Source organism: Pristiophorus japonicus, chromosome 9 (genome assembly GCF_044704955.1).
Source record: "Pristiophorus japonicus isolate sPriJap1 chromosome 9, sPriJap1.hap1, whole genome shotgun sequence".
Classification (NCBI taxonomy): Eukaryota; Metazoa; Chordata; class Chondrichthyes; family Pristiophoridae; genus Pristiophorus; species Pristiophorus japonicus.
In genome coordinates this window covers 16480917-16507806 of record NC_091985.1, presented here as the reverse complement: position 1 = coordinate 16507806, position 26890 = coordinate 16480917, and positions in this window count along the sequence as shown.

Here is a 26890-nt window from a genome sequence, read left to right as displayed (position 1 = left end):
TTGCTGGTCTTCAATGGGATCTATAATCCTTGAAAGTCAATAACACTCCAAGAGTTCCTTTTATGTTTAGAATAACTCCACAAGGCTGAGTACTGTGAGCTTAAACTGATGTGACCTTAGTCTCTTTAATAAAACTCCAGAGTGCCAAAGCAGCATGGCAGACCTTGTTGACGCGCTTGCTTAAGGTGTGCAGGTGACCCTTGGGCCTCCAACAGGTGTGCCCTCTGATGGCAAGACTTACACGGTTATAATGTTTACATACATAACATCACTCCCCCCCCAAGGTCTTTGATACAAGTTATTTACAAGTTGAGGCGGTCCGGGGTCCTTCGCTCCCTGGTTAAATGCCTGAGTTCGAACCCTGGCATGGGTGAGTTGGTCGGGCCATTGCTGCACTGCAGCGCGGCTGGTCTGCCCGGACTGTTGGGTATGGTGGGTTCATCCTCTTGCTTGACGGTGAAGTCGATTACTGGTTGGGTGTGTGTTGGTGGATCAATGATGGTGATGTCCTCTTCAAGTTGTTCCTGGTTGTTAGTGAATCGCAGTTTGGTCTCATCCAAATGCTTTCTGCACGTTTGTCCATTACATAGTTTGACAATAAACACTCTATTCCCCTCCTTGGCCAAGACAGTACCAGCAACCCATTTAGGACCATGACCGCAATTAAGGACAAACACAGGGTCGTTTACATTAATGTCATGCGACACAGCCGCAGGATCGTGGTACATGTTTTACCGGTAACGCCGGGTTTCCACATGATCATTAAGTTCCGGGTGGACTAAGGAGAGCCTGGTTTTGAGTGCTCTCTTCATTAACACTTTCGCCGGGGGAACTCCGGTGAGCGAGTGGGGTCGCGTCCGGTAGCTGAGCAGAACCCGAGATAAACAGGTCTGCAGGGAGCCGTCCGTCACGCGTTTCAAGCTCTGCTTGATAGTTTGGACTGCCCGTTCCGCTTGACCATTGGATGCGGGCTTGAACGGGGCAGACCTGACATGCTTAATGCCATTGCGGGTCATAAACTCGTTGAATTCCGAGCTGGTGAAACACAGTCCATTGTCACTGACAAGAATGTCGGGCAAGCCCATGAGTGGCGAACATGGCCCGGAGGCTTTAAATGGTGGCAGTGGACGTGCAGGATGACATGATTACACATTCAATCCATTTAGAGTAAGCATCCACTACTACTAAGAACATCTTTCCTAGAAAGGGGCCAGCGAAATCTACGTGGATCCTGGACCACGGTTTGGAGGGCCATGACCACAGACTCAGTGGAGCCTCCCTTGGTGCTTTGCTCAACTGTGAACAAGTGTTACATTGGTGTACGCATGACTCCAATTCCGAGTCAATGCCGGGCCACCAAACGTGCGACCTAGCAATAGCCTTCATCATGACTATGCCTGGGTGGGTACTGTGTAGGTCGCATATAAACATTTCCCTGCCTTTTATTGGCAAAACCACGCAATTACCCCATACGAGACGACTGGATGGACATTTCATCTTTACGTCGATGAAACGGCTTAATTTCGTCTTGCATTTTCCTGGGAACAGCCGACCAGCTCCCATTGGGGATGCTACCTTTTACTGGTGATAGCACCGGATCCCGGCTAGTGCAGGTCCTGATCTGGTGAGCCGTGACGGGTGACCCCTCGCTCTCAAAAACATCTATGACCAGAAGCAAGTCTGCGCGTTGCGCCATTTCTACCCCGGTGGTGGGCAATGGTAGCCGACTGAGGGCATCAGCACAGTTCTCCGTGCCTGGTCTGTGGTGGTTAACATAGTCATAAGCGGACAATGTTAGTGCCCATCTTTGGATGCGGGAGGAAGCATTGGTGTTTATACCTTTGCTTTCTGAAAACAGCGAAATGAGCAGTTTGTGGTCGGTTTTAAGCTCGAACCGGAGTCCAAATAGGTATTGGTGCATTTTCTTAATCTCGTATAACATGCTAACGCCTCTTTCTTGACCATATTGTAGGCTCTTTCAGCCTTAGATAGACTTCTGGACGCATATACAACCGGTTGCAGTTTGCCTGATACATTGGTTTGCTGTAACACACACCCGACCCCATACGAAGATACATCACAAGCTAGCACTAAACATTTACACATGTCATACAATACAAGTAACTTGCTAGAACATAGCAGGTTTCTGGCCTTCTCAAAGGCTGTCTCTTGAGATTTACCCCAAACCCAGTCATCACCCTTACGTAGCAACATGCGCAATGGTTCCAGTAAAATGCTCAACCCGGGTAGAAAGTTACCAAAATAGATTAGGAGTCCCAGGAATGAATGCAGCTCCATCACATTCTGTGGTCTGGGTGCGTTCTTGATGGCCTCCATCTTTGAGTCCATGGGTCTGATGCCGTCTGCCGCAATCTTTCTCCCCAAAAATTGCCAGGAAAATACACTTGGAGCATTTCAGCTTGAGTCCCACTCTGTCTAGTCGACTTAGAGCCTCTTCCAGGTTGTGCAGGTGTTCGATGGTGCCACGACCGGGAATCAGGATGCCGTCTTGAAACAAAACGGTGCGCGGAACCGATTTCAGCAGACCCTCCATGTTCCTCTGGAAAATGGCGGCAGCTGAGTGAATCCCAAAAGGACACCCGTGGCATATAAACAGTCCTTTGTGCATGTTGATGCACGTCAATCTTTTCGAAGATTCAGCCAATTCCTGTGTCACGTAAGCGAAGGTTAGATCCAATTTGGTGAACGACTTCCTCCCTGCTAACATTGTGAACAGGTTATCTGCCTTGGATAGTGAATACTGATCTTGTAACGAGACTCGGTTGATCGTTACCTTGTAGTCTCTGCAGATTATGACCGTGCCATCACTTTACAACACCGGAACAATTGGGCTGGCCCACTCGTTGAACTCAACTGGCGATATGATTCCCTCTCATTGAAGTCTGTCCAGTTCGATCTCGACTTTCTCCCTCATCATATATGGAACTGCTCGAGCCTTGTGATGAACAGGCCATGCATCAGGGACTACACCTTGGCGCCTGTGAAGTTGCCGATGCCTGGTTCAAATCGCGACGGAAATTTGCTCAGCATTTGAGCACACGAGACATCATCCACTGAAGATACTACTTTGATGTCATCCCAATCCCAACAAATTTTTACTAGCCAGCTTCTGCCGAACAGCGTTGGGCCATTGCCTGGTACAATCCACAATGATAAATCATGCACGGCTCCATCGTACGATACCTTCACTGCCGCACTGCCAATGACTGGTATGAGCTCTTTGCTGCAAGTGTGCAGCTTTGTATAAATCGGGCTCAGTTTGGGCCTTTTTTGCCTTGTTGCCCCACAGTTTCTCAAAAGCCTTCTGGCTCATAATTGACTAACTCGCCCCCATGTCCAACTCTATGGAAACTGGAATGCCATTTAATTTGACTTTCAGCATTATAGGAGGGCTTGGGTTGAGTTGCCTCTCTTACTCGTCCTGCGTGATCTGCTTCAGATCAACCATCTTCTGCCGACTCTGCCACGTGGTAAGTCGAAGCATGTTTGCACATTTGCTGGAGGTGCCCCATTGTTTCGCAGCCTTTGCACACATAGTGCTTGAATCAACATTGATGGGCTCTATCTGAATGGTGACAGATTAGGAAAAGGGGAGGTGCAACGAGACCTGGGTGTCATGGTACATCAGTCATTAAAGGTTGGCATGCAGGTACAGCAGGCGGTTAAGAAAGCAAATGGCATGTTGGCCTTCATAGCGAGGGGATTTGAGTACAGGGGCAGGGAGGTGTTACTACAGTTGTACAGGGCCTTGGTGAGGGCACACCTGGAGTATTGTGTACAGTTTTGGTCTCTTAACTTGAGGAAGGACATTCTTGCTATTGAGGGAGTGCAGCGAAGGTTCACCAGACTGATTCCCGGGATGGCGGGACTGACCTATCAAGAAAGGCTGGATCAACTGGGCTTGTATTCACTGGAGTTCAGAAGAATGAGAGGGGATCTCATAGAAACGTTTAAAATTCTGACGGGTTTAGACAGGTTAGATGCAGGAAGAATGTTCCCAATGTTGGGGAAGTCCAAAACCAGGGGTCTGGGGTAAGGATAAGGGGTAAGCCATTTAGGACCGAGATGAGGAGAAACTTCTTCACCCAGAGAGTGGTGAACCTGTGGAATTCTCTACCACAGAAAGTAGTTGAGGCCAATTCACTAAATGTATTCAAAAAGGAGTTAGATATAGTCCTTACTACTAGGGGGATCAAGGGGTATAGCGAGAAAGCAGGAATGGGGTACTGAAGTTGCATGTTCAGCCATGAACTCATTTAATGGCGGTGCAGGCTCGAAGGGCCGAATGGCCTACTCCTGCACCTATTTTCTATGTTTCTATGTTCTATGAATACCCCTGCAGCGCCAACATGGTGTTAATGGATTCGTATTCACGCCCATGGCGGACTTTGAGTCATCCTAGGTCTTGCAGCTGCAGACGTGTCTGCCTGCCATGTACAGTTCTGCCTGCTAACGGCGTTATTTTATGCACAGTATTTGCCGGTGAGCTTCGATGCTGAGAAGATATCAGTTTAGTGTTATCGTTCGTGGACATGAAAGCCTGGGCTATCATGATGGCCTTGTTCAGGTCTGGGGATTCGGCAGACAGCAGCTTGTGAAGAATGACCTCGTGGCCGATTCCAAGCACGAAAAAGTCCCGCAGCATTACCCCCAAATATCCAGCAAAATCGCAAGGTCCCACAAGGCGTCTTAGGCCGGCGACATAACTCGCCACGTCCTGGCCCTCGGAGCGATGTTGCATATAGAAGCGATACCTGACCCATTAAGGTGCTCTCCTTTGGCTTGAGATGTTCCTGAACCAGCGTACATAACTCTGCATATGTCGTTTCCATTGGTTTCATCGGTGCTAGCAGGTGCTTGATGAGGCCGTATGTTGTAGACCCACAAACGGTGAGAAGAATCGCCCTGCGCTTGATCACTTTATCGTCCGCATCCAGCTCGTTGGCCATGAAGTACTGGTCAAGACGTTCAACGAAGGCTTCCCAATCATCACCCTCTAAAAATCGCTCAAGAATACCAACGGCAGCTATAACCGCGTGAAAGTTCGTGATCTGTTACTCGTCGTCAATTGTTATGTTTAGAATAACTCCACAAGACTGAGTACTGTGAGCTCAAACTGATGTGACCTTCGTCTATTTAATAAAACTCCAGAGTGCCAAAGCAGCATGGCAGACAACCTTTTATACTCGCTTGCATGAGGTGTGCAGGTGACCCTTGGGTCTCCAACAGGTGCGCCCTCTAGTGGGAAGTCTTACATGGTTATAATGTTTACATACATCACAGTTCCCATCTTCTGAAATGCTCTGAGTTAAGTGTCAGTTGTGGCTCAGTGGGTAGCACCCTTGCCTGCGAGTGAGAAGTTTGTGGGTTCAATTCCCACCCCAGAACTTCTGAGCATAAAAAAGCTAGGCTGCCAGTGTAGTACTGAGGGAGTGCTATGCTGTCGGAGGAGCAGAATTTTGGATGAGATGTTGAACCGAGGCCAGTCTGCCCTCAAAGCATGACATAAAAGATCCCATGACAATATTTGGAGAAGAGCATGGGAATTTTCGCTGGTGTTCTGGGCCAATATTTATCCCACAAGCAACATCAGCAAAGCAGATTGTCTGGTCATTATCTCATTGTTGTTTATGGGAGCTTGCTGTGCGCAAATTGACTGCTGCGTTTCCTATATTACAACAGTGACGACACTTCAAAAGTACTTCATTGACAGGCGCTTTGGGATGTTGTGAAAGATGTTATATAAATGCAAGTCCCAGCAATTATAGAGCAGTCCGTTTAACCTCAGTGATGGGGATGCTTTTGGAGACAATAATCAGGGACACAATTAACAGTCATTTGGATAAGTGTGGATTAATTAAGGAAAGCCAGCACCGATTTGTTAAAGGCAAATAGCTTTTAACCAACTTGATTGAGTTTTTTGATGAGGTAACAGAGGGTTGATGAGGGCAATATCGTTGATGTGGTGTGCATGGACTTCCAAAAGTGCCACATCATCATCATATCAAAGGCAGTCCCTCAAAATCGAGGAAGACTTGTTTCCACTCTAAAAGTGAGTTTTTAGATGTCTGTACAGACCAATACGGGAATTACAGTCGCTGTCACAGGTGGGACAGACAGTGGTTGAAGGAAAGGATGGGTGGGACTGGTTTGCCGCATGCTTCTTCCACTGTCTGCACTTGATTTCTGCATGCTCTCGGTGATGAGACTCGAGATGCTCAGTGCTCTTCCGGATGTTCTTCCTCCACTTCGGGCGGTCTTTGGCCAGGGACTCCCAGGAGTCGGTGAGGATGTTGCACTTTTTCAAGGAGACTTTGAGGTGTCCTTGAAACGTTTCCTCTGCCCACCTGGGGCTCGCTTGCCATGTAGAAGTTCCGAGCAGAGCATTTGCTTTGGGAGTCTCGTCATGCAGATGATGTGGCCTGCCCAACGGAACTGGCCTGATCGAGAACACTGATGTTGGTGCGTCTGTCCTCCCAGGGGATTTGCAGGATCTTGCGGAGGCAACGCTCATGGTATTTCTCCAACGCTTTGAGGTGTCTACTGTATATGGTCCACATCTCTGAGCCATACAGGAGGGCGGGTATCACTACAGCCCTGTAGACCATAAGCTTGGTGCCAGATTTGAGGTCCTGGTCTTCAAACACTCTCCTCCTCAGGCGACCGAAGGCTGCGCTGACACAATGGAGGCGGTGTTGGACCTCATCATCGATGTCTGCCTTTTGTTATGTATGCAATAACTGTTAGACTGAGTACTGATTAACTCCAAGAGGTATAACCTTGGCTCTGCTTGATTAAGGCCCAAAGTGCTTATATACAAAATGGCTGGCCTTTTATACTTGGGCTGCACACATGGACATGCAGCCCAATGGCCTCCAACAGTGACGCCATCTAATGGCTAGTGATCCCAAAAGTACATACATGACACCCTTGCTGATGGTAGGCCACATAATAGGCTTGCCAGCAAAGGTGAAGCCCATGGAATAAAAGGGACAGATTGGAAAATAAATTGGCTAAGTGACAGGAAACAGAGAGTAGTGGTGAACGGTTGTTTGTGAGACTGGAGGAAGGTATACAGTGGTGTTCCCCAGGGGTCGCAACTAAGACCATCACTTTTCTTGATATATATTAATGACTTAGACTTTGCAGATGACACAAAACTTGGAAGCATAGTGAAAAGTGAGGAAGATAATGATAGATTTCAAGAGGGCATAGACAGGCTGGTGGAATAGGTGGACATGTGGCAGATGAAATTTAAAACAGAAAAGTGCAAAGAGAGGCAATATCAACTAAATGGTACAATTCTAAAGGGGGTGCATGAACAGAGAGACCTGGGGGTATATGTGCACAAATCATTGAAGGTGGCAGGGCAGGTTGAGAAAGCGTTAAAAAAGCTTACAGGATCCCGGGTTTCATAAATAGAGGCGTAGAGCACAAAAGCAAGAAAGTTATGATGAACCTTTATAAAATACTGGTTCGGCCTCAATTGGAGCACTGTGTCCAATTCTGGGCACCGCACTTTAGGAAGGATGTGAAGGCCTTAGAGAGGGTGCAGAAAAGATTTACAAGAATAGTTCCAGGGATGAGGATTATATAAGAACATAAGAAATAGGAGCAGGAGTAGGCCATTCGGCCCCTCGAGCCTGCTCCGCCATTTAATAAGATCATGGCTGATCATCGACCTCAACTCTACTTTCCCGCACTATCCCCATATCTCTTGATTCCCCTAGAATCCAAAAATCTATCTATCTCAGCCTTGAATATATTCAGAAACTCAGCATCCACAGCACTCTGGGTCAGAGAATTCCAAAGATTCACAATCCTCTGAGTGAAGAAATTCCGCCTCATCTCTGTCTTAAATGGCCGACCCCTCATCTTGAGACTATGACCCCTGGTTCAAGATTCTCCAGCCAGGGGGAAACAACCTCTCAGCATCAACCCTGTCAATCCCCCTCAGAATCTTGTATGTTTCAATGAGATCACCTCTCATTCTTCTAAACTCCAGAGAGTATAGGCCCATTCTACACAATCTCTCCTCATAGGACAGCCCTCTCATCCCAGGGAACAATCTAGTGAACCTCCGTTGTACCGCCTCCAAGGCAAGTATATCCTTCCTTAGATAAGGAGTCCAAAGCTCTGCACAGTACTCCACATGTGGTCTCACCAAGGCCCTATACAATTGTAGCAAGACTTCCTTACTCTTATACCCCAACTCCCTTGCTATAAAGGACAACGGGTCATTTGCCTTCCTTATTGCTTGCTGTACCTGCATGCTGGCTTTCTGTGTTTCTTACACAAGGACATCCAAATCTCTCTGAACGCCAACATCCATGTAGATCTCCAGTCTACATGGATAAATTGGAGAAGCTGGGGTTGTTCTCCTTCGAGCGGAGATGGTTGAGAGGAGATTTGATCGAGGTATTGGTGAGGCCGCACCTGGAGTATTGCGTGCAGTTTTGGTCACCTTACTTAAGGAAGGATATACTAGCTTTGGAGGGGGTACAGAGACGATTCACTAGGCTGATTCCAGAGATGAGGGGGTTACCTTATGATGATAGATTGAGTAGACTGGGTCTTTACTCGTTGGAGTTCAGAAGGATGAGGGGTGATCTTACAGAAACATTTAAAATAATGAAAGGGATAGACAAGATAGAGGCAGAGAGGTTGTTTCCACTGGTCGGGGAGACTAAAACTAGGGGGCACAGCCTCAAAATACGGGGGAGCCAATTTAAAACCGAGTTGAGAAGGAATTTCTTCTCCCAGAGGGTTGTGAATCTGTGGAATTCTCTGCCCAGGGAAGCAGTTGAGGCTAGCTCATTGAATGTACTCAAGACACAGATCGATAGATTTTTAACCAATAAGGGAATTAAGGGTTATGGGGAGCGGGTGGGTTAGTGGAGCTGAGTCCACGGCCAGATCAGCCATGATCTTATTGAATGGCGGAGCAGGCTCGAGGGGCTAGATGGCCTACTCCTGTTCCTAATTCTTATGTTCTTATGTTCTTATGTTCAAAATCAGAGTAGATAGAGAAACAACTGTTCCCATTGACAGAAGGGTCGAGAATCAGCGGATTTATGGTGATTTGCAAAAGAACCAAAGGCAACATGAGGAAAAACTTTTTTGCCCTGCGCCTGGTTAGGTTCTGATGGTCTATGAAGGTCTCCAGTTGTCTTGGGTAATACTTGCCACTGGACCAAGACCTAGCTCTGTCAACCCCGTGTGGTGGCTGGTGTGCAATGGCCAACCCACATTTAAAAAATCCATGCACGGGTATCTTCCACCCTTGAGGATGTAGTTCGGGTTCTTCATTCAAAACACCTGTGAATTTATCCTTTTTTTTGGCATGGAAGCAAGTCATCCTCGTTTCGAGGGACTGCCTATGATGATGATGGTTAGGTTCTGGAATGCACTGCCTGAAAGGGAGAGGGAGGCAGACTCAATCATGGCTTTCAAAAGGGAATTGGATGAGTACCCGAAGAAAAAAAAATTGCAGGCTGACGGGGAAAGGGTGGGGGAGTGGGTCTAGCCGAAGTGCTCTTGCAGAGAGCCGGCATGGGCTCGATGGGCCGAATGGCCTCCTTCTGTGCTGTAACCATTCTATGATTCTATGAAGTCTTTCCTTTTTTTAAATATTGGACGTCCAACGAAAATGTTCCCAGTGAAAAATGTACTGTGTTTGGGAGTTAACCGTTAGACCTCGGCTACGCTAACCCAACATGGCTGAGCGTGAGAATGTGACTAAGAGACGGACTCCGCTGACACAAGTTGTTTTCACAAGGAAAGAGGTGTGCAAGATGCTTGACCTCTAGCGACAGGCTCGCTGGGCTGGGCGGCCCCTCCTCGCTGGGTCTGGTGTAACATTTCTCACATTCATTTGGCATCCATGCGCTGCCACGTTAAACATAGAAACATAGAAAATAAGTGCAGGAGCAGGCCATTCGGCCATTCGAGCCTGCACCACCATTCAATATGATCATGGCTGATCATTTAACTTCAGTACTCCATTCCTGCTTTCTCTCCATACCCCCTGATCCCTTTAGCCATAAGGGCCACATCTAACTCCCTTTTGAATATATCTAACGAACTGGTCTCAACAACTTTCTGTGGTAGAGTATTCCACAGGTTCACCACTCTCTGAGTGAAGAAGTTTCTCCTCATCTCAGTCCTAAATGGCTTACCCCTTATCCTTAGACTGTGACCCCTGGTTCTGGACTTGCCCAACATCGGGAACATTCTTTCTGCATCCAACCTGTCCAGTCCCGTCAGAATTTTATATGTTTCGATGAGATCAGTGAATATAAGCCTAGTCAATCCAGTCTTTCTTCATGTGTCAGTCCTGCCATCCCGGGAATCAGTCTGGTGAACCTTCGCTGCACTCCCTCAATATCAAGAATATCCTTCCTCAGATTAGGAGACCAAAACTGTATACAATATTCAAGGTGTGGCCTCACTAAGGCCCTGTACAACTGCAGTAAGACCTCCCTGCTCCTATACTCAAATCCTCTCACTATGAAGGCCAACATCCCTTTGCCTTCTTCACCGCCTACTGTAACTGCATGCCAACTTTCAATGATTGATGTACTATGACATCCAGGTCTTGTTGCACCTCCCCTTTTCCTAATCTGTCACCATTCAGATAATATTCTGCCTTCCTGTTTTTGCCACCAAAGTGGATAACCTCATATTTATCTACATTATACAGCATCTGCCATGCATTTGCCCACTCACCTTGCCTGTCCAAGTCACCCTGCAGCCTCTTAACGTCCTCCTCACAGCTCACACCACCACCCAGCTTAGTGGCATGTGCAAACTTGGAGATATTACACTCAATTGCTTCATCTAAATCATTGATGTATATTGTAAATAGCTGGGGTCCCAGCACTGAACCTTGCAGTACCCCACTAGTCACAGCCTGCCATTCTGAAAAGGAGTGCGGCGAAGGTTCACCAGACTGATTCCCGGGATGGCAGGACTGACACATGAAGAAAGACTGGATCGGCTACGCTTATATTCACTGGAATTTAGAAGAATTGTTAGAGCTAATACTCACAGCTTGAATTCAATTGAAGATGACTTTTTAAGGCCCTTAGTGGGAACCACAGCCTACCTGAGAAAAAAATACAAGCCAGTATCTGTTTTAAAGGGGCACCGTCAGCACGAAAAACTGTGAGTCAAAATACTCACGGGCCGAAACTGCCCTGCGCTGGGTTTGGAGGGCACGTTTCGCTAAAAGGGATTTTTGTTGTGTCGGCGCGGGAAACGCTGGCCCCATCACAGATTTGGGCACTTTGATAAAAAAAAACTGTTAAAAAAAAACTTTGATAAAAAAAAATTGAGGCATTGCTTAACCAGGAGCCAATGTAGATCAGCGAGCACAGGCGTGATGGGTGTGCAGGGCTTGGTGCGAGTTAGGACACAGGCAGCCGAGATTGGATCACTCCAAGTTTACATAGGGTAGAATGTGGGAGGCCAGCCAGGAGTGTTTTGGATTAGTCCAGTCCAGAGGTAACAAAGACATGGATGAGGGTTTCAGCAGCGGATGAGCTGAGGCAGGGGTGGAGACAGGCGATGTTACAGAGGTGGAAATAGGCGGTCTTAGTTATGCTGTGGATATGCGGTCGAAAGCTCATTTCAGGGTCAAATATGACAACAAGGTTGCAAACAGTCTGGTTCAGCCTCAGGCAGAAGTTGGGGAGGGGGATGGAGTCAGTGGCTAGGGAACGGAGTTTGTGGCGGGGACCGAAAACAATGGCTTCGGTCTTCCCAATAAATTTTTGAACATTTCTGCTCATCCAGAACTGGATGTGGGACAAGCAGTCTGACAATTTAGAGACTGAGGAGGGGTCGAGAGAAGTGGTGGTGAGGTAGAGCTGGGTGTCGTCAGCGTACATGTGGACACTGACGCTGTGTTTCTGGATGATGTCGCCAAGGGGCAACATATAGATGCGAAATAGGAGGGGGCCAAGGATAGAGCCTTGGGGGACACCAGAGGTAACGATGCGGGGGCAGGAGGAAAAGCCATTGCAGGTGATTCTCTGGCTACGATTAGATGGATAAGAACCAGGCAAGTGCAGTCCCACCCAGCTGGATGACAGTGGAGAGGCATTGGAGGAGGATAGAGTGATCAACTGTGTCAAAGGCTGCAGACAGGTCGAGAAGGACGAGGAGGGATAGTTTGCCTTTGTCACAATCATAATGGAGGTCATTTGTGACTTTGATGAGAGCCGTTTTGGTACTATGGCAGGCACAGAAAACGGATTGGACGGATTCAAACATGGAATTGCAGGAAAAATGGGCACGGATTTGGGAGGTGACAACACATTCACGGACTTGAGAGGAAAGGGAGGTTGGATAAGGGGTGGTAGCTGCAATGACGGAGGGGTAGAGGGTTGATTTTTTGAGGCAAGGGGTGATGATGACAGATTTGAGAGAGAGGGGGCCAGTACCTGAGGAGAGAGAACTGTTAACAATAATCAGATAACATGGGAGCCTAAAAAGAAGTTGGGTGATCAGCAGTTTGGTGGGAATAGGAAGTGATTCTTACAGGGATTGGAAAGAAACTGGAGAAAGATGTGAGGTCAGGAGGGATCCTTAGAGGTTGTTGGCCCGGTATAGCCAATGAAGTACTTTTGGAATGCAGTCACTGTTGTAATGTGGGAAACGCAGCAGCCAATTTGCACACAGCAAGCTCCCACAAACAGCAATATGGCAATGACCAGATAATCTGTTGTTTGTTATGTTGATTGAGGGATAAATATTGGTCAGGGCACTGGGGATATGCAGCACTCCCTCAGCACTGCACTGGAGTGTCTACCTGGACATTTTTGTGCTCAGCTCTCTGGAGTGGGATTTGAACCCACAACCTTCATAGACTCAGAGGCGAGGGTGTTACCAACTGAGCCACAGCTGATACTTTGCAGTGAAGGCAGTGGCCCCTTTAAAAGGGAAGGTTTGTTTTCCACAGATGCATCTCTGTGCCGTGTTGTGTCTCTAACAGGATTGGGTTCAGAAAGAAGTATGGGAAACTCCTCAGAGCCGGCTAATGGGAAAGCTGTGTGGGCTTTCCTGCCGTTAGAATTGAATACAATGCAGCCCATTGTTCCTCTCCCGAAGGTGCAAGTGTTGCTTGGTCACTGGCAAGTTGTCTGTGGAAAATAATTACTTCTGTTGCACTTTGTAGGAATTTTTTTTGTGTGTGGAATTTTGTTTTGGAGCTCAAGACATCTGCCAGCCCTTGGTGAGGGAGACACTGCTCTGTGTGTGCATGTGTGCAAGGTTAAAGAAAAATTATTTTGACTATACTCCCATTGGTTTATAAGCCTGGAAATCCTGGCACGCTGTATTGCTGTATGAGTGTTGATAATAAATTTCTCTAGTCTGCTGTTTTAAAGGAGAGGTTAAGCCATGATCTGATGCATTCATTAACATAACGGACAAGATTAACCTGGCTTAACGTGCTCCCATCTTAATGTATGGACCTGCATCATTATACGTTGCCCTCAGTACACAAATCTGTAACGTTACATGTACACTGACCTGAGAGGCATGTGAACCACCTCTATAAAACAGTACAAGGACAGCATGCAGAGGAGTTCTATACAAACCCTGCAATGTCGCAAAGTATCCTTTCCCATCTAAAGTAAAATAGGTTTTCTTAAACTTTACACACAGAGAAAAAAAGAATCTGTCATGTGTTGATGTTTGGTCTGTCTTGTTCCCCTTTAAGGAGCATGATCCTGAGACAGCTGTTGTGTATACATGGGGCTCCTGCCTCACAATGCACAGAGCAAGTATTTTGTTTATTGGACAGAGAGTTTTTTTAAAACTAAAAGATAAAATGACCAAGGGTGACTAGTCCAATGCAGAAAGGGGTGAGGGGGTGAGTGCGGGGGCAAGCTGGGGGCAGTAGGCAACACAGTAATGGATCCATAGTAAGTTGCAATGCTGAGGTCATAAAGTTCATAAAGTTCAAAACAGTGACATTTCTGAGGAAAATTGAACAGGGACATGGATTACAAGTGAATTGGGGTCAAAGTCACTGTCGTAAGTCCTGCTCCAGAGACTTTAAAATAAAAATCCAGGCTGACACTCCAGTGCAGTGCTGAGGGAGTGCTGCACTGCCGGAGGTGCTGTTTTTCAGATAAGATGTTAAACCGAGGCCCCGTTTGCTCTCTCAGGTGGATGTAAAAGATCTATTTCGAAGAAGAGCAAGGGAGTTATCCCTGGTGTCTTGGCCAATATTTATCCCTCAATCAACATCACTAAACAACAGATTATCTGGCCATGCTGCTTGCGGGACCTCGCTGTGCGCAAACTGGCTGCTGCGTTTCCTATATTACGACAGTGACTTCACTTCAGAAAGTATTTCATTGGCAGTACAGCGCTTTGGGATGTCTGGTGGTCGTGAAAGGTGCTATATAAATGCAAGTCTTTCTTTCTTTACACGCTTGTCCCACTTCTTGCGGGATTTGTCTCCGTAACCCCACCCACTCCTTCTCTGCATGGCCACCTCCACAGAGAAGCAAACCTCTTTCAAAATTCCTGTCCGACCCCTCAACGATTAAACGATCCCCAGGATGGCCCAGATAGATAGATTTTTAACTAATAAGGGAATTAAGGGTTATGGGGAGCGGGCGGGTAAGTGGAGCTGAGTCCACGGCCAGATCAGCCATGATCTTATTGAATGGCGGAGCAGGCTCGAGGGGCTAGATGGCCTACTCCTGTTCCTAATTCTTATATCCCTAGTTTTCCAGCAATGCATCTAACAATTCTTCACAGACTGCAATGCGGCAGTCCTCACTACCACTTCCAGAATGCCATTCCACAGGTCAGTTGCGAGGTGAAAAATAAGGAGAAAACATCAGGCAGAACTTGTTTTTATTTTTAAAATATATTCGTTCTTGGGATATGGGTGTCCCAGGCAAGGGTGGCATTTACCGCGCCATCCCTAGTGGCCCTAAGAAGGTGGTGCGTGGCCTTCACCGGAGAGTCAAGATGCACTGCAGCAACTCACCACGGCTTCTTCGGCAGCACCTCCCAAACCCGCGACCTCTACCATCTAGAAGGACAAGGGCAGCAGGCACATGGGAACAGCATCATCTGCAAGTTCCCCTCCCAGTCACGCACCATCCTGACTGAGAAATATATCGCCGTTCCGTCATCGTCACAGGGTCAAAATCCTGGAACTCCCTCCCTAACAGCGCTGTGGGAGTACTTTTTCCACGAGGCCTGCAGCGGTTCAAGAAGGTGGCTCAAGGGCAATTAGGGATGTGCGAAAAATGTTGGCCTTGTCAGCGATACCCACATCCTGTGAATGAGTTTTAAAATCAAGTTGGCGTGGGGCTGGAGTCACATATAGACCAGACCAGGTAAGGACAGTTACACAACCATATTCCTTTTACATCCAAACTTTTCATCCAAAATTAGTGACTGGGGAAGACCACTGAGCTGGACAGTATAAAGTGGTTCACGAGATGAGTAGATTTGTTTCTGGAGAGAGAAGCAATTGAGGGATAACAACAACAACAACAACTTGTATTTATATATCGCCTTAACGTAGTGAAATGTCCCAAGGCGCTTCACAGGAGTGTTATGAGACAAAATATTTGACACCGAGCCGCATAAGGAGAAATTAGGGCAGTTGACCAAATGCTTGTTCAAAGAGGTAGGTTTTAAGGAGCGACTTAAAGGAGGAAAGAGAGGTAGCAAGTCAGAAAGGTTCAGGCAGGGAATTCTAGAACTTGCGGCCTCGGCAACAGAAGGCCAATGGTTGAACGATTATAATCAGTGATGCTTAAGAGGCCAGAATTAGAGGAGCGCAGACATCTCGGAGAGTTGTGGGGCTTCAGGAGATTACAGAGATAGGGAGGGGCGAGGCCATGGAGGGATTTGTAAACAAGGATGAGAATTTTGAAATTGAGGCGTAGCCAATGTAGGTCAGCGAGCACAGGGGTGATGGGTGAGCGGGACTTGGTGCGTAGGTAGAGTTGACCATTAAAAAGAGGCGGGTTTGTTGGACCTAAAGGCCTTTTGCTGTTCTCAAAATAAAATGATTTAAACCTATTCTTTATTTATTTCTACATACGTCCTTTCTGCATAATCAGTGTCTTGTTGCACTTGCCTTATTTTTTTATGTGGCTTTGCGGCACAGAGTGAATAAAGCAGAAATATTTAAAGCAAAGCTGGATAAATAATTGAGGCTGAAGAATCTGCAGGACCATGGGTGGAGAGCGGGGCCGAGAGACTAGTTTGGGGATTGTCCGAGCACAGATACAATGGGCCGAATACCCTCCTTCGGTGCTGCAAACCTATCTTGTCAGACCATGTTCCTCCTCTGGACGCTGTGGGTGAGCTGCTCCAAGATCTCTGGCAATCCTGCACCTTGGATGACCACTCTGAGGTGCGAAAGTTAAGACCAGCTCTGGGAGGCCTCTTCCCACTTCTGGTTGAGATAAGGAATTCAGTGGCAGTGCTTTTCCCACTGCCGTGGTGCCTTATGTCACTGCACCTCTGCACTTTGCAAGTATTCATGTGATATCTGACAAATTGGGTGATTGCATTATAGACGGAAAAGTCAAAACTTGCTTGTAGCAATGAACATTTTCCCCCTCAATTATCCTTTCCTCCCCTTCAAGGTACTCATTCCCTCGTCTCTGCAGAAATCCATTAATTACCTTCATGGAAATTGCATCCGTGGCCTTCCCTGGTAACCGATACCACAATTCTGTTCCCACTCCTGTCATGCCATCCATCTGATTTCCCTTCTGATTCCTAATTTCCTTATTTTGAACTTGTGCCCCCCCCACCCTCCCCGGCATTTGAGAAATTTGCCTGGATTAATTTCCCCTCCGTAATTCTGAAAACTTATTTTTCAGTCATCTCAAAGGGCGATCAAACTGATAACTAGCTTAAGGCCGTTGAGTTACGAGATGAGGCTGAAGAATCTGGGGTAGTTTGCTCTGGTGAAGGAAAGGCTCAAGGGGGGTATCCTTCGAGATACGCTGATATCTGATAATGTGTTTGGGATGTCATAAACTCCAGAAGCAGAGGGTCCATGGCAGCATAGTTGGTTAAGTTATGGGACTAGTAATCCCGAGTCCTGGACTAATGATCCGGAGACGTGAGTTCAAATCCCACCACGGCAGCTGGGGAATTTAAATTCAGTTAATTAAATAAACCTGGAATTAAAAAAACTCGCATCAATGATGGTGACCATGAAACTACTGGATTGTCGTTAAAAGCCCACCTGGTTCACTAATGTCCTTTAGGGAAGGAAATCTGCCGTCCTTACCTGGTCTGGGCCTATATGTGACTCCAGACCCACAGCAATGTGGTTAACTCTTAATTGTCCTCTGAAATGGCCTAGCAAACCACTCAGTTGTAAAAGAAAACGCCACAATGAACAATAATAAGATTAAAACCGGACAGATCACCCGGCATTTAACTCAGCACCGGCTTCGGACATGACAACGGTACACCCAACCCAGTCGATCCTGCAAAGTCCTCCTCACCAACATCTAGGGGAATGTACCAAAATTGGGACAGCTGTCCCACAGACTAGACAAGCAACAGCCTGACACAGTCATCTACAGAATCATACCTTTCTGCCAAAGTCCCAGACTCCTCCTTCACCAGTGGTGGCGGCACAGTGGTATACAGTCGGGAGGGAGTGAGTGGCCCTGGGAGTCCTCAACATTGACTCTGGACCCCTTGAAGTCTCATGTCGTCAGGTCAAGCAGGGGGCAAGGAAACCTCCTGCTGATTATCACCTACCGCCCTCCCTCAGCTGATGAATCAGTACTCCTCCATGTTGAACACCACTTGGAAGAAGTACTGAGGGTAACAAGGGCACAGAATGTACTCGGGGTGGGGGACTTCAATGTCCATCACCAAGAGTGGCTCGATAGCACCATTGCTGACCGAGCTGGCTGAGTCCTGAAGGACTTAGCTACCAGACTGGGCCTGCGGCAGATGGTGAGAGAACCAACACGAGCGAAAAAACTATTTGACTTCATCCTCACCAATCTTCCCATCGCAGATGCATCTGTCCATGACAGTATTGGTGGCAGTGATCACCGCACAGTCATTGTGGAGACGAAGTCCCATCTTCACACTGAGGACACCCTCCATTGTGTTGTGTGGCACTACCACCGTGCTACATGGGATATATTCAGAACAGTTCAGCAGCTCAAAACTGGGCATCCATGAGGTGCTGTGGGCCATCAGCAGCAGCAGAATTGTTATTCCATCACAATCTGTAACCACATGGCTTGGCATAATTACATAGGATTGCATAGGATATACGACACAGAAGCAGACCATTTGGCACAACCAGTCCATGCCGGCGTTTATGCTCCACTCGAGCCTCATCTAACTCTATCAGCATAACCCTCTATTCCCTTCTCCCTCGTATGTTTGTCTAGCCTCCCCTTAAATGCATCTATACCATTCGCATCAACTACTCCGTGTGGTAGCAAGTTCCACATTCTCACCACTCTTTGGGTAAAGAAGTTTCTTCTGAATTCCCTGTTGGATTTCTTGGTGACTATCTTATAGTGATGGCCTGTAGTTATGCTCTTCCCCATAAGTGGAAATATTCTCTCTGTATCCAATCTATTAAAACCTTTCATAATTCTAAAGACCTCTATTAGGTCACCCCTCAGCCTTCTTTTTTTTTTAAAGAGAAAAGAGACCCAGCCTGTACATCCTTTCCTGATATAAATGAGGAGTGTAGAAGAGCATGCCAGGAGCAGACCAGCTGTACCTAAAAATGAGGTACCAACCTGGGGAAGCTGCAAAACAGGACTACATGCACGCTAAACAACGGAAGCAGCATGCTATAGACAAGACTAAGTGATCCCACAATCAATGAATCAAATCAAAGCTCTACAGTCCTGCCACATCCAGCCGTGAATGGTGGTGGACAATTAAACAACTGACAGGAGAAGGCTCCATGAATATCCCCATCCTCAATGATGGCGGAGCCCAGCACATGAAGGTAAATGACAAGGCTGAAGCATTTGCAACAATCTTCAGCCAGAAGTGCCGAGTGGATGATCCACCTCGGACTCCTCCAGAGGTCCCCACCATCACAGAAGCCAGTCTTCAGCCAATTCCATTTACTTCACATGATATCAAGAAGCAGCTGAGCGCACTGGATACAGCAAAGGCTATGGGCCCCGACAATATTCCGGCTGTCGTGTTGAAGACTTGTGCTCCAGAAGTAGCTGTGCTTCTAGCCAAGCTGTTCCAGTACAGCTAGAACACTGGCATCTACCCGACAGTGTGGAAACCTGCCCAGGTATGTCCTGTCCACAAATAACAAGATAAACCCAATCCGGCCAATTACCGCCCCATCAGTCTACTCTCAATCATCAGCAAAGTGATGGAAGGTGTTGACGGCAGTGTTATCAAGCGGCACTTACTCACCAAAAACCTGCTCACTGATGCTCAGTTTGGGATCTGCCTGGATCACTCGGTTCCAGACCTCATTACAGCCTTGGTCCAAACATGGACGAATGAGTTGAATTCCAGAGGTGAAGTGAGAGTGATTGCCCTTGACATCAAGGCAGCAATTGACAGAGTGCGGCATTAAGGAGCCCTAATAAAATTGAAATCAATGGGAATCAGGGGGAGTCATATCTAGCACAAGGGAAGATGGTTGTGGTTGTTGGAGTTCAATCATCCCAGCTCCAGGACATCGTTACAGAAGTTCTTCAGGTCAGTGTCCTAGGCCCAAACATTTTCAGCTGTTTCATCAATGACTTTCCCTCCATCATAAGGTCAGAAGCGGGGATGTTCGCCGATGACTGCTCAGTGTTCAGTTCCATTTGCAACTCCTCAGATAATGATGCAGTCCATGCCCACATGCAATAAGACCTGGACGACATTCAGGCTTGGGCTGATAAATGGTAGGTCACATTCGTGCCAATGAAGTGCCAAACAGTGACTATCTCCAAAAAGCAAAATTCTAATCACTGCCCCTTGATATTCAACGACATTACCATCACCGAATCCCCCACCATCAACATCCTAGGGGGGGTCACCATTGACCAGAAACTTAATTGGACCAACCACATAGATACTGTGGCAACAAGGGTAGGTCAGAGGCTCGGTATTCTGCAACGAATGTCTCACCTCCTGACTCCCCAAAGACTTTCCACCATCTACAAGGCACAAGTCAGGAGTGTGATGGAATACTCTCCACTTGCCTGGATGAGTGCAGCTCCAACAACACTCAAGAAGCTCGACACCATCCAGGACAAAGCAGCCCGCTTGATTGGCACCCCATCCACCACCTTAAACAGTCACGCCCTACACCACAAGTTCACCGTGGCTGCAGTGTGTATGGTACAAGATGCACGGGAACAACTCACCGAGGCTTCTTCGACATCACCTCCCAAACCCGCGACCTCTAACACCTGGAAGGACAAGGGCAGCAGGCTCATGGGAGCACCATCACCTGCACGTTCCCGTCCAAGTCACAGACCAACCTAACTTGGAAATATATCGCCATTCCTTCACCATCGCTGGGTCAAAATCTTGGAACTCCCTCCCTAACAGCACTGTGGGAGTACCTTTACCACACGGACTGCAGCGGTTCAAGAAGGCAGCTCACCACCACCTTCTTAAGGGCAATTAGTGATGGGCAATTAATGCTGGTCTTACCAGGATGCCCATATCCCATGAATGAATTTTTAAAACTCACAGACGGTTTAGATGTTATTAATTTATGTGGAGCATGTTGGAAGCATGGAATGGGCTGCCGAGGGAAGCAGATTATACAGAAAAATTGATGGGAAACTAGTTAGATATTTGAGGGAGTGGAAGGAGCGTGCGGCAAACCAGACTCCCCACCCACCCGTTCCTTCAACCACTGTATGTCCACCTGTGACAGAGACTGTAATTCCCATATTGGACTGTTCAGTCACCTGAGAACTCACTTTTAGAGTGGAAGCAAGTCTTCCTCGATTTTGAGGGGTTGCCTATGATGATGATGATGCATTAAGCTCAATGTGCCTTCCAAATGCAGTAAGCAACAGCTTTTGATCTTGGATAGTGAACAGCAGTGAGATAGGACTTTTATAGCACAATTGCAGCAGTCAGGGATCAGTGCTGGGACCCCAACTATTTACAATCTGTATTAACGACTTGGATGAAGGGACTGAGTGTAACGTAGCCAAGTTTGCTGACGATACAAAGATGGGAGGAAAAGCAATGTGTGAGGAGGACACAAACAACCTGCAAAAGGACAGAGACAGGCTAAGTGAGTGGGCAAAAATTTGGCAGATGGTGTATAATTTTGGAAAGTGTGAAGTTATGCACTTTGGCAGAAAAAATCGAAGAATAAGTTATTATTTAAATGGAGAAAAATTGCAAAGAGCTGCAGTACAGCAGGACCTGGGGGTACTTGTGCATGAAACACAAAAGATTAGTATGCAGGTACAGCAAGTGATCAGGAAGGCCAATGGAATCTTGGCCTTTATTGCAAAGGGGATGGAGTATAAAAGCAGGGAAGTCTTGCTCCAGCTATACAGGGTATTGGTGAGGCCACACCTGGAATACTGCGTACAGTTTGGTTTCTATATTTAAGAAAGGATATACTTGCATTGTAGACTGTTCAGAGAAGGTTCACTAGATTGATTTTGGAGATGAGGGGGTTGACTTATGAGGAAAGGTTGAGTAGGTTGGGCCTCTACTCATTGGAATTCGGAAGAATGAGAGGTGATCTTATTGAAACATATAAGATTATGAGGGGGCTTGACAAGGTGGATGCAGAGAAGATGTTTCCACTGAATGGTGAAACTAGAACTAGGGGGCATAATCTTAGAATAAGGAGCCGTCCATTTAAAACTGAGATGAGGAGGAATTTCTTCTCTCAGAGGGTTGTAAATCTGTGGAATTTGCTGTCTCAGAGAGATGTGGAAGCTGGGACATTGAATAAATTTAAGACAGAAATAGACAGTTTCCCAACCGATAAGGGAAAAGGGGATTATGGAGAATGGGCAGGGAAGTGGAGCTGAGTCCATGATCGGATCAGCCGTGATCTTATTAACTGGTGGAACAGGCTCGAGTGGCCAAATGGCCTGCTCCTGCTTCTATTTCTTATGTTCTTATGTTCAAATAACGAAATGAATTCATGGTCACACAACTCCCGCCGTCCTTACCTGACATGATCCCCGAGCAGCGTAAACCTCGCGGACAACCAACCATAATTTCAGCTCAAAATTATTTTTAATAGGCCCTTAACAAGGCCATAATGACCTAAATTGCCTCCCCTGCCGCTGCATGTCGGTTCTGTTCAGCGTTGGCAGACCTGCCATCTGGGAAAGTAACGTGGCAGCAGGTTGATAACGGATTCCCGACCCGTTGTCAATCATTTAAAATTTAACAGCTGACCCACCACCCATTTCCCCCCCCCCCACCCCGCCACCCCCCGTCCGCTGAGTGCTGTCAAAATTCTGGCCTTAGTAAAGTAACATCTGTAACTGTTCATACTACATCACTACACCACCACTAACTCATTTTTTTTAAATCAATGACACAGAAGGTTGTTAAGACATGGACAGCCCTACCAGAAATAGTGGTGGATGAAGAATCTATAATAACTTTCATAGGGGAAGTGGATAAATATTTGAAGAAGAAAAAAATTAAAAAGGAATGGAAATGCGATTATGAAAGCTCTTTCAAAGTATTAGCATGGGATCAGTGGGCCGAGTGGCCTTATTTTGTGCTATAAAACTCTCTGATTGTATTGATGTGAATCACTGTGAAGTGAGCAGGGAAAGAAAGAAAGAAGAAAGAAAGACTTGCATTTATATAGCACCTTTCACAACCACCGGTCGTCTCAATGCTCTTTACAGCAAATGAAGTACTTTTGAATTGCTATCACTGTTGTAATGTGGGAAACCCGGCTGCACTTTCCACCACAACAGCAGGTAAACCATCGTGCCACCAGTGAATGCCAGGTTATTATCACATTGCTGTTTGTGGGAGTTTGCTGTGCGCAAGTTGGCTGCCGTGTTTCCTTCTCTCACCACCGCCGGGACAGTGCTGACCACCAGCTTTCCTCTGGTGGGGTCACTAGGGGGCGCTACGGATTCAGCCCAAAACCGCTCCCCGCTATCGACGCACTTCCTCATATCAGGCCTCCATGTGGGGGAACATCTGGGCAACAGCGATCACAACATTATATGGTTCCAATTGGCTAGTAAAACGAAAGGTACTGAGAAGCTGCAACTTGTACCGGATTTCAGAAGAGCAAGCTGCTCCAAAATGGCAGATGATTTGGAATGGGTAAATTGGCTAACCCTCCTCGGTGGTGATGCGACCGATTTTTAATATAAATGGTAAGATTTTAAGAATGAAATTAAAAATGTGGAAAACAAACATGTACCCAAAATCAAAAGAAGGAAATGTGGTAAGACAAAGCCAAAGTGGCTGACTGGGTATGTACAAAGACAAATAAGATGTAAACAGAAATGTTTCTATAAATTAAAGAAATTTAACCCTCAAATAAATAGGGTTGAATACAAAAAACAACTAAAGAAAACGAAGGCTGCTAATAGATCAGCAAAAAGACTAATGGAAAAAAGGATTGTAGACAACCGAGGCAGTAATGAGAAGAGCTTTTTTGGTTATGTAAAAAGTCAGAGAACTATCAAAGACTGTATTGGGCCACTGAAGGGTGTTCAAGGACAGATTACAAAGGACTCACTGGGTATGGCGGAAATATTAAATGAATACTTTGCATCAGTATTCACCCTTGAAGATGACACTCGAATATTAGAATTTAATAATACTAGTTTTATCAGTAACATTAACATTGATAAGCATATTGTTTTAGAAAGAATTAAGAACTTAACAATAGATAGAGCAGCCGGGCCGTATGATATCCACCCGAGGCTGCTCCGGGAGATGGGACATGTGCTGTGCGAGCCCCTGGCCTGTATGTTTAATCGCTCACTGCCCTCTGGAATGGTTCCCACCGATTGGAAGGTGTCAAAGCATACCCAGGTAACTATAGGCCCATCAGTTTAACATCAGTAATAGGTAAGATGCTTGAAAGAATCATCAGGGATGCAATGTATGAATACTTGGATAGAGTGGGGCATATTAGGGACACCCAACATAGCTACATAAAAAAGAGGTCATGTCTCACAAATCTAATTGTATTTTTTGAAAAAGTTACAGTTAGTGGTTGAGGGAAGCCCAGTAGATATTGTCTACTTACATTTCCAAAAAGCTTTTGACAAGATACCACATAAGATCGGAGCCTCTGGTATTATTGGAAATATATTGAGCTGGATACAGAACTGGCTGGCAGGACGCAGGCAAAGAGTAGTTACAGATGGATTTGGATCTATTTGGAAACTGGACACCAGTGGTGTCCCGCAGGGATCAGTGTTGGGACCGTTGCTTGCTACTATTTTTATTAATTATCTGGATTCGGGGGTTGGCAGCACAATTTGCAAATTTGCAGATAACACCAAGATCTGTGCAAGTGCTGGAACTGTAGAAGAGGCTCGTCTGATTCAAGCAGATCTTAAAGTGTTGGGAGACTGGGCTCAAGACTGGAAAATGATGTACAGGTGTAACTTAGATAAGTGCAAGAGTTATGCATGTGGGCAGGGCAACTGCTCAACATTCATACACCCTCCAGGGAAAGCCATTAAAGATGGTGGAGATAGAAAGAGATTTGGGTAGTCTAGTGCATACATCTTTAAAGGTACACGAGCAATGCCGTGCAGCGATAGCTAGAGCAAATAGGGTGTTGGGGTGTATCCATAAGGACATGTGAGTATAAGACAAGGCGTACTGTCTTGTCCTTGTACAAGACCTTAGTCAGGCCGACCTTGGAATACTGTGTCCAGTTTTGGTCTCCTCACATGGTGAGGCTCTGGAAAGGGTGCAGAAGAGGGCCACTAGACCAACTCTAAAGCATCTTAGTTATCAAGATAGGTTAAAAGAGTTGGGACTCTGTACCTTAGAACAGCGTAGACTTAGCGGAGATATGATTGAGGTTTATAAGATAATGAAGGGAATAGACGGTGTTCCAGCTGACAGTTTATTTCAATTAAATAGGTTATCAGGATCCAGGGGGCATAAATTTAAGTTGTACAAGGCTAGATCTAGCTTAGACATCAGGATGTGGTTCTTTTCCCAGAGAACAGCAGACCTCTGGAACAAGCTGCCGTTTCATGTGGTGGATGCAGACTCACTGAATTCCTTCAAGCAAAAGCTGGATTTTTTTCTGGCTAGGGTGGAGCTGACCTCTTACAGAAGGTCAGTACTGCAGGAAATTCAGGGCCAGAGTGATCTGCTGGACAAGTTTCGGTTGCCTAGATGGATAGGAGAGGAATTTCCCAGATTTTTTCCCCCCCAAATTGGCCTGGGATTTCTATCTGTTTTTTCCCCTCTCGCAGGAGATCACATGGTTTCAGGTGGGGTGGAGAGTATATGTTGTGATACACAAGGTATCATAATTGTGTGGGACAGGCTCGATGGACCAGAGGGTCTTTACCTCTCCGTCATTGTTCGTATATTCGTATTCTTTTGGATCATCTGTTTTAGTGATGTTGATTGAGGGATAAATATTGGCCAGGACACCGGGATAACTCCACTGCTCTTCTTCAAAATAGTGCCATGGCATCGTTTACACCCACCTGAGAGGGCAGACGGGGCCTCAGTTTAACAGCCAAAAGACGGCACCTCCGACACTGTAACACTCCCTCAGCACTGCACTGGAGCGTCAGCCTAGATTTTTGTGCTCAAGCTCCTGGAGTGGGACCTCGACCCATAACTTTCTGACTCAGAGGTGAGAGTGCTGCCCACTGAGCCACGGCTGACACATATGACACAGGGAGCAAAAAGCAGATCAGTTGTCGCATTCTATGTCTCGCAACACAGAAGGAAGTAAGCATGTTTGTCGCCTTCCTTCCAGCTACCTTTTTCCATTCTCAGCCATTCCAGGGTGTTAGCCTAACCCCAGTACATCAAACATGTTGCCTGGTCAGCCTCATCATCAAAGGCAGTCCCTCAAAACCGAGGAAGACTTGCTTCCACTCTAAAAGTGAGTTCTCAGGTGACTGGACAGTCCAATACGGGAATTACAGTCTCTGTCAGAGGTGGGACAGTCTGTGAAGGAAAGGGTGGGTGGGGAGTCTGGTTTGCCGCACGCTCCTTCCGCTGCCTGCGCTTGTTTTCTGCATGCTCTCGGCGACGAGACTCGAGGTGCTCAGCGCCCTCCTGGATGCTCTTCCTCCACTCAGGGTGGTCTTGGGCCAGGGACTCCCAGATGTCGGTGGGGATGTTGCAATTTATCAGGGAGGCTTTGAGGGTGTCCTTGAAACGTTTCCTCTGCCCATCTGGGGCTCGCTTACCGTGTAGGAATTCCGAGTAGAGCGCTTGCTTTGGGAGTCTTGTGTCAGGCATGCGAACAATGTGGCCTGCCCAACGGAGCTGGTCGAGTGTAGTCAGTGCTTCAATACAGTGGATGTCAGTCTGATCGAAAACACTGACGTTGGTGCGTCTCCCAGGGGATTTGCAGGATCTTGCAGAGACATCGTTGATGGTATTTCTCCAGCGATTTGAGGTGTCTACTGTATATGGTCTATGTCTCTGAACCATACAGGAGGGTGGGTATCACTACAGCCCTGTAGACCATAAGCTTGGTGCCAGATTTGAGGGCCTGATCTTTGAACACTCTCTTTCTAAAGCAGCTGAAGGCTGACTGGAGCAATGGAGACGGTGTCTGCTCTTGTTGATAAGAGGCTCCCGAGGTATAGAAAGTGGTCCACATTGTCCAGGGCCTCGCCGTGGATCTCGATGACTAGGGGGGCAGTGCTGTGTGGAGGGGTCAGGTTGGTGG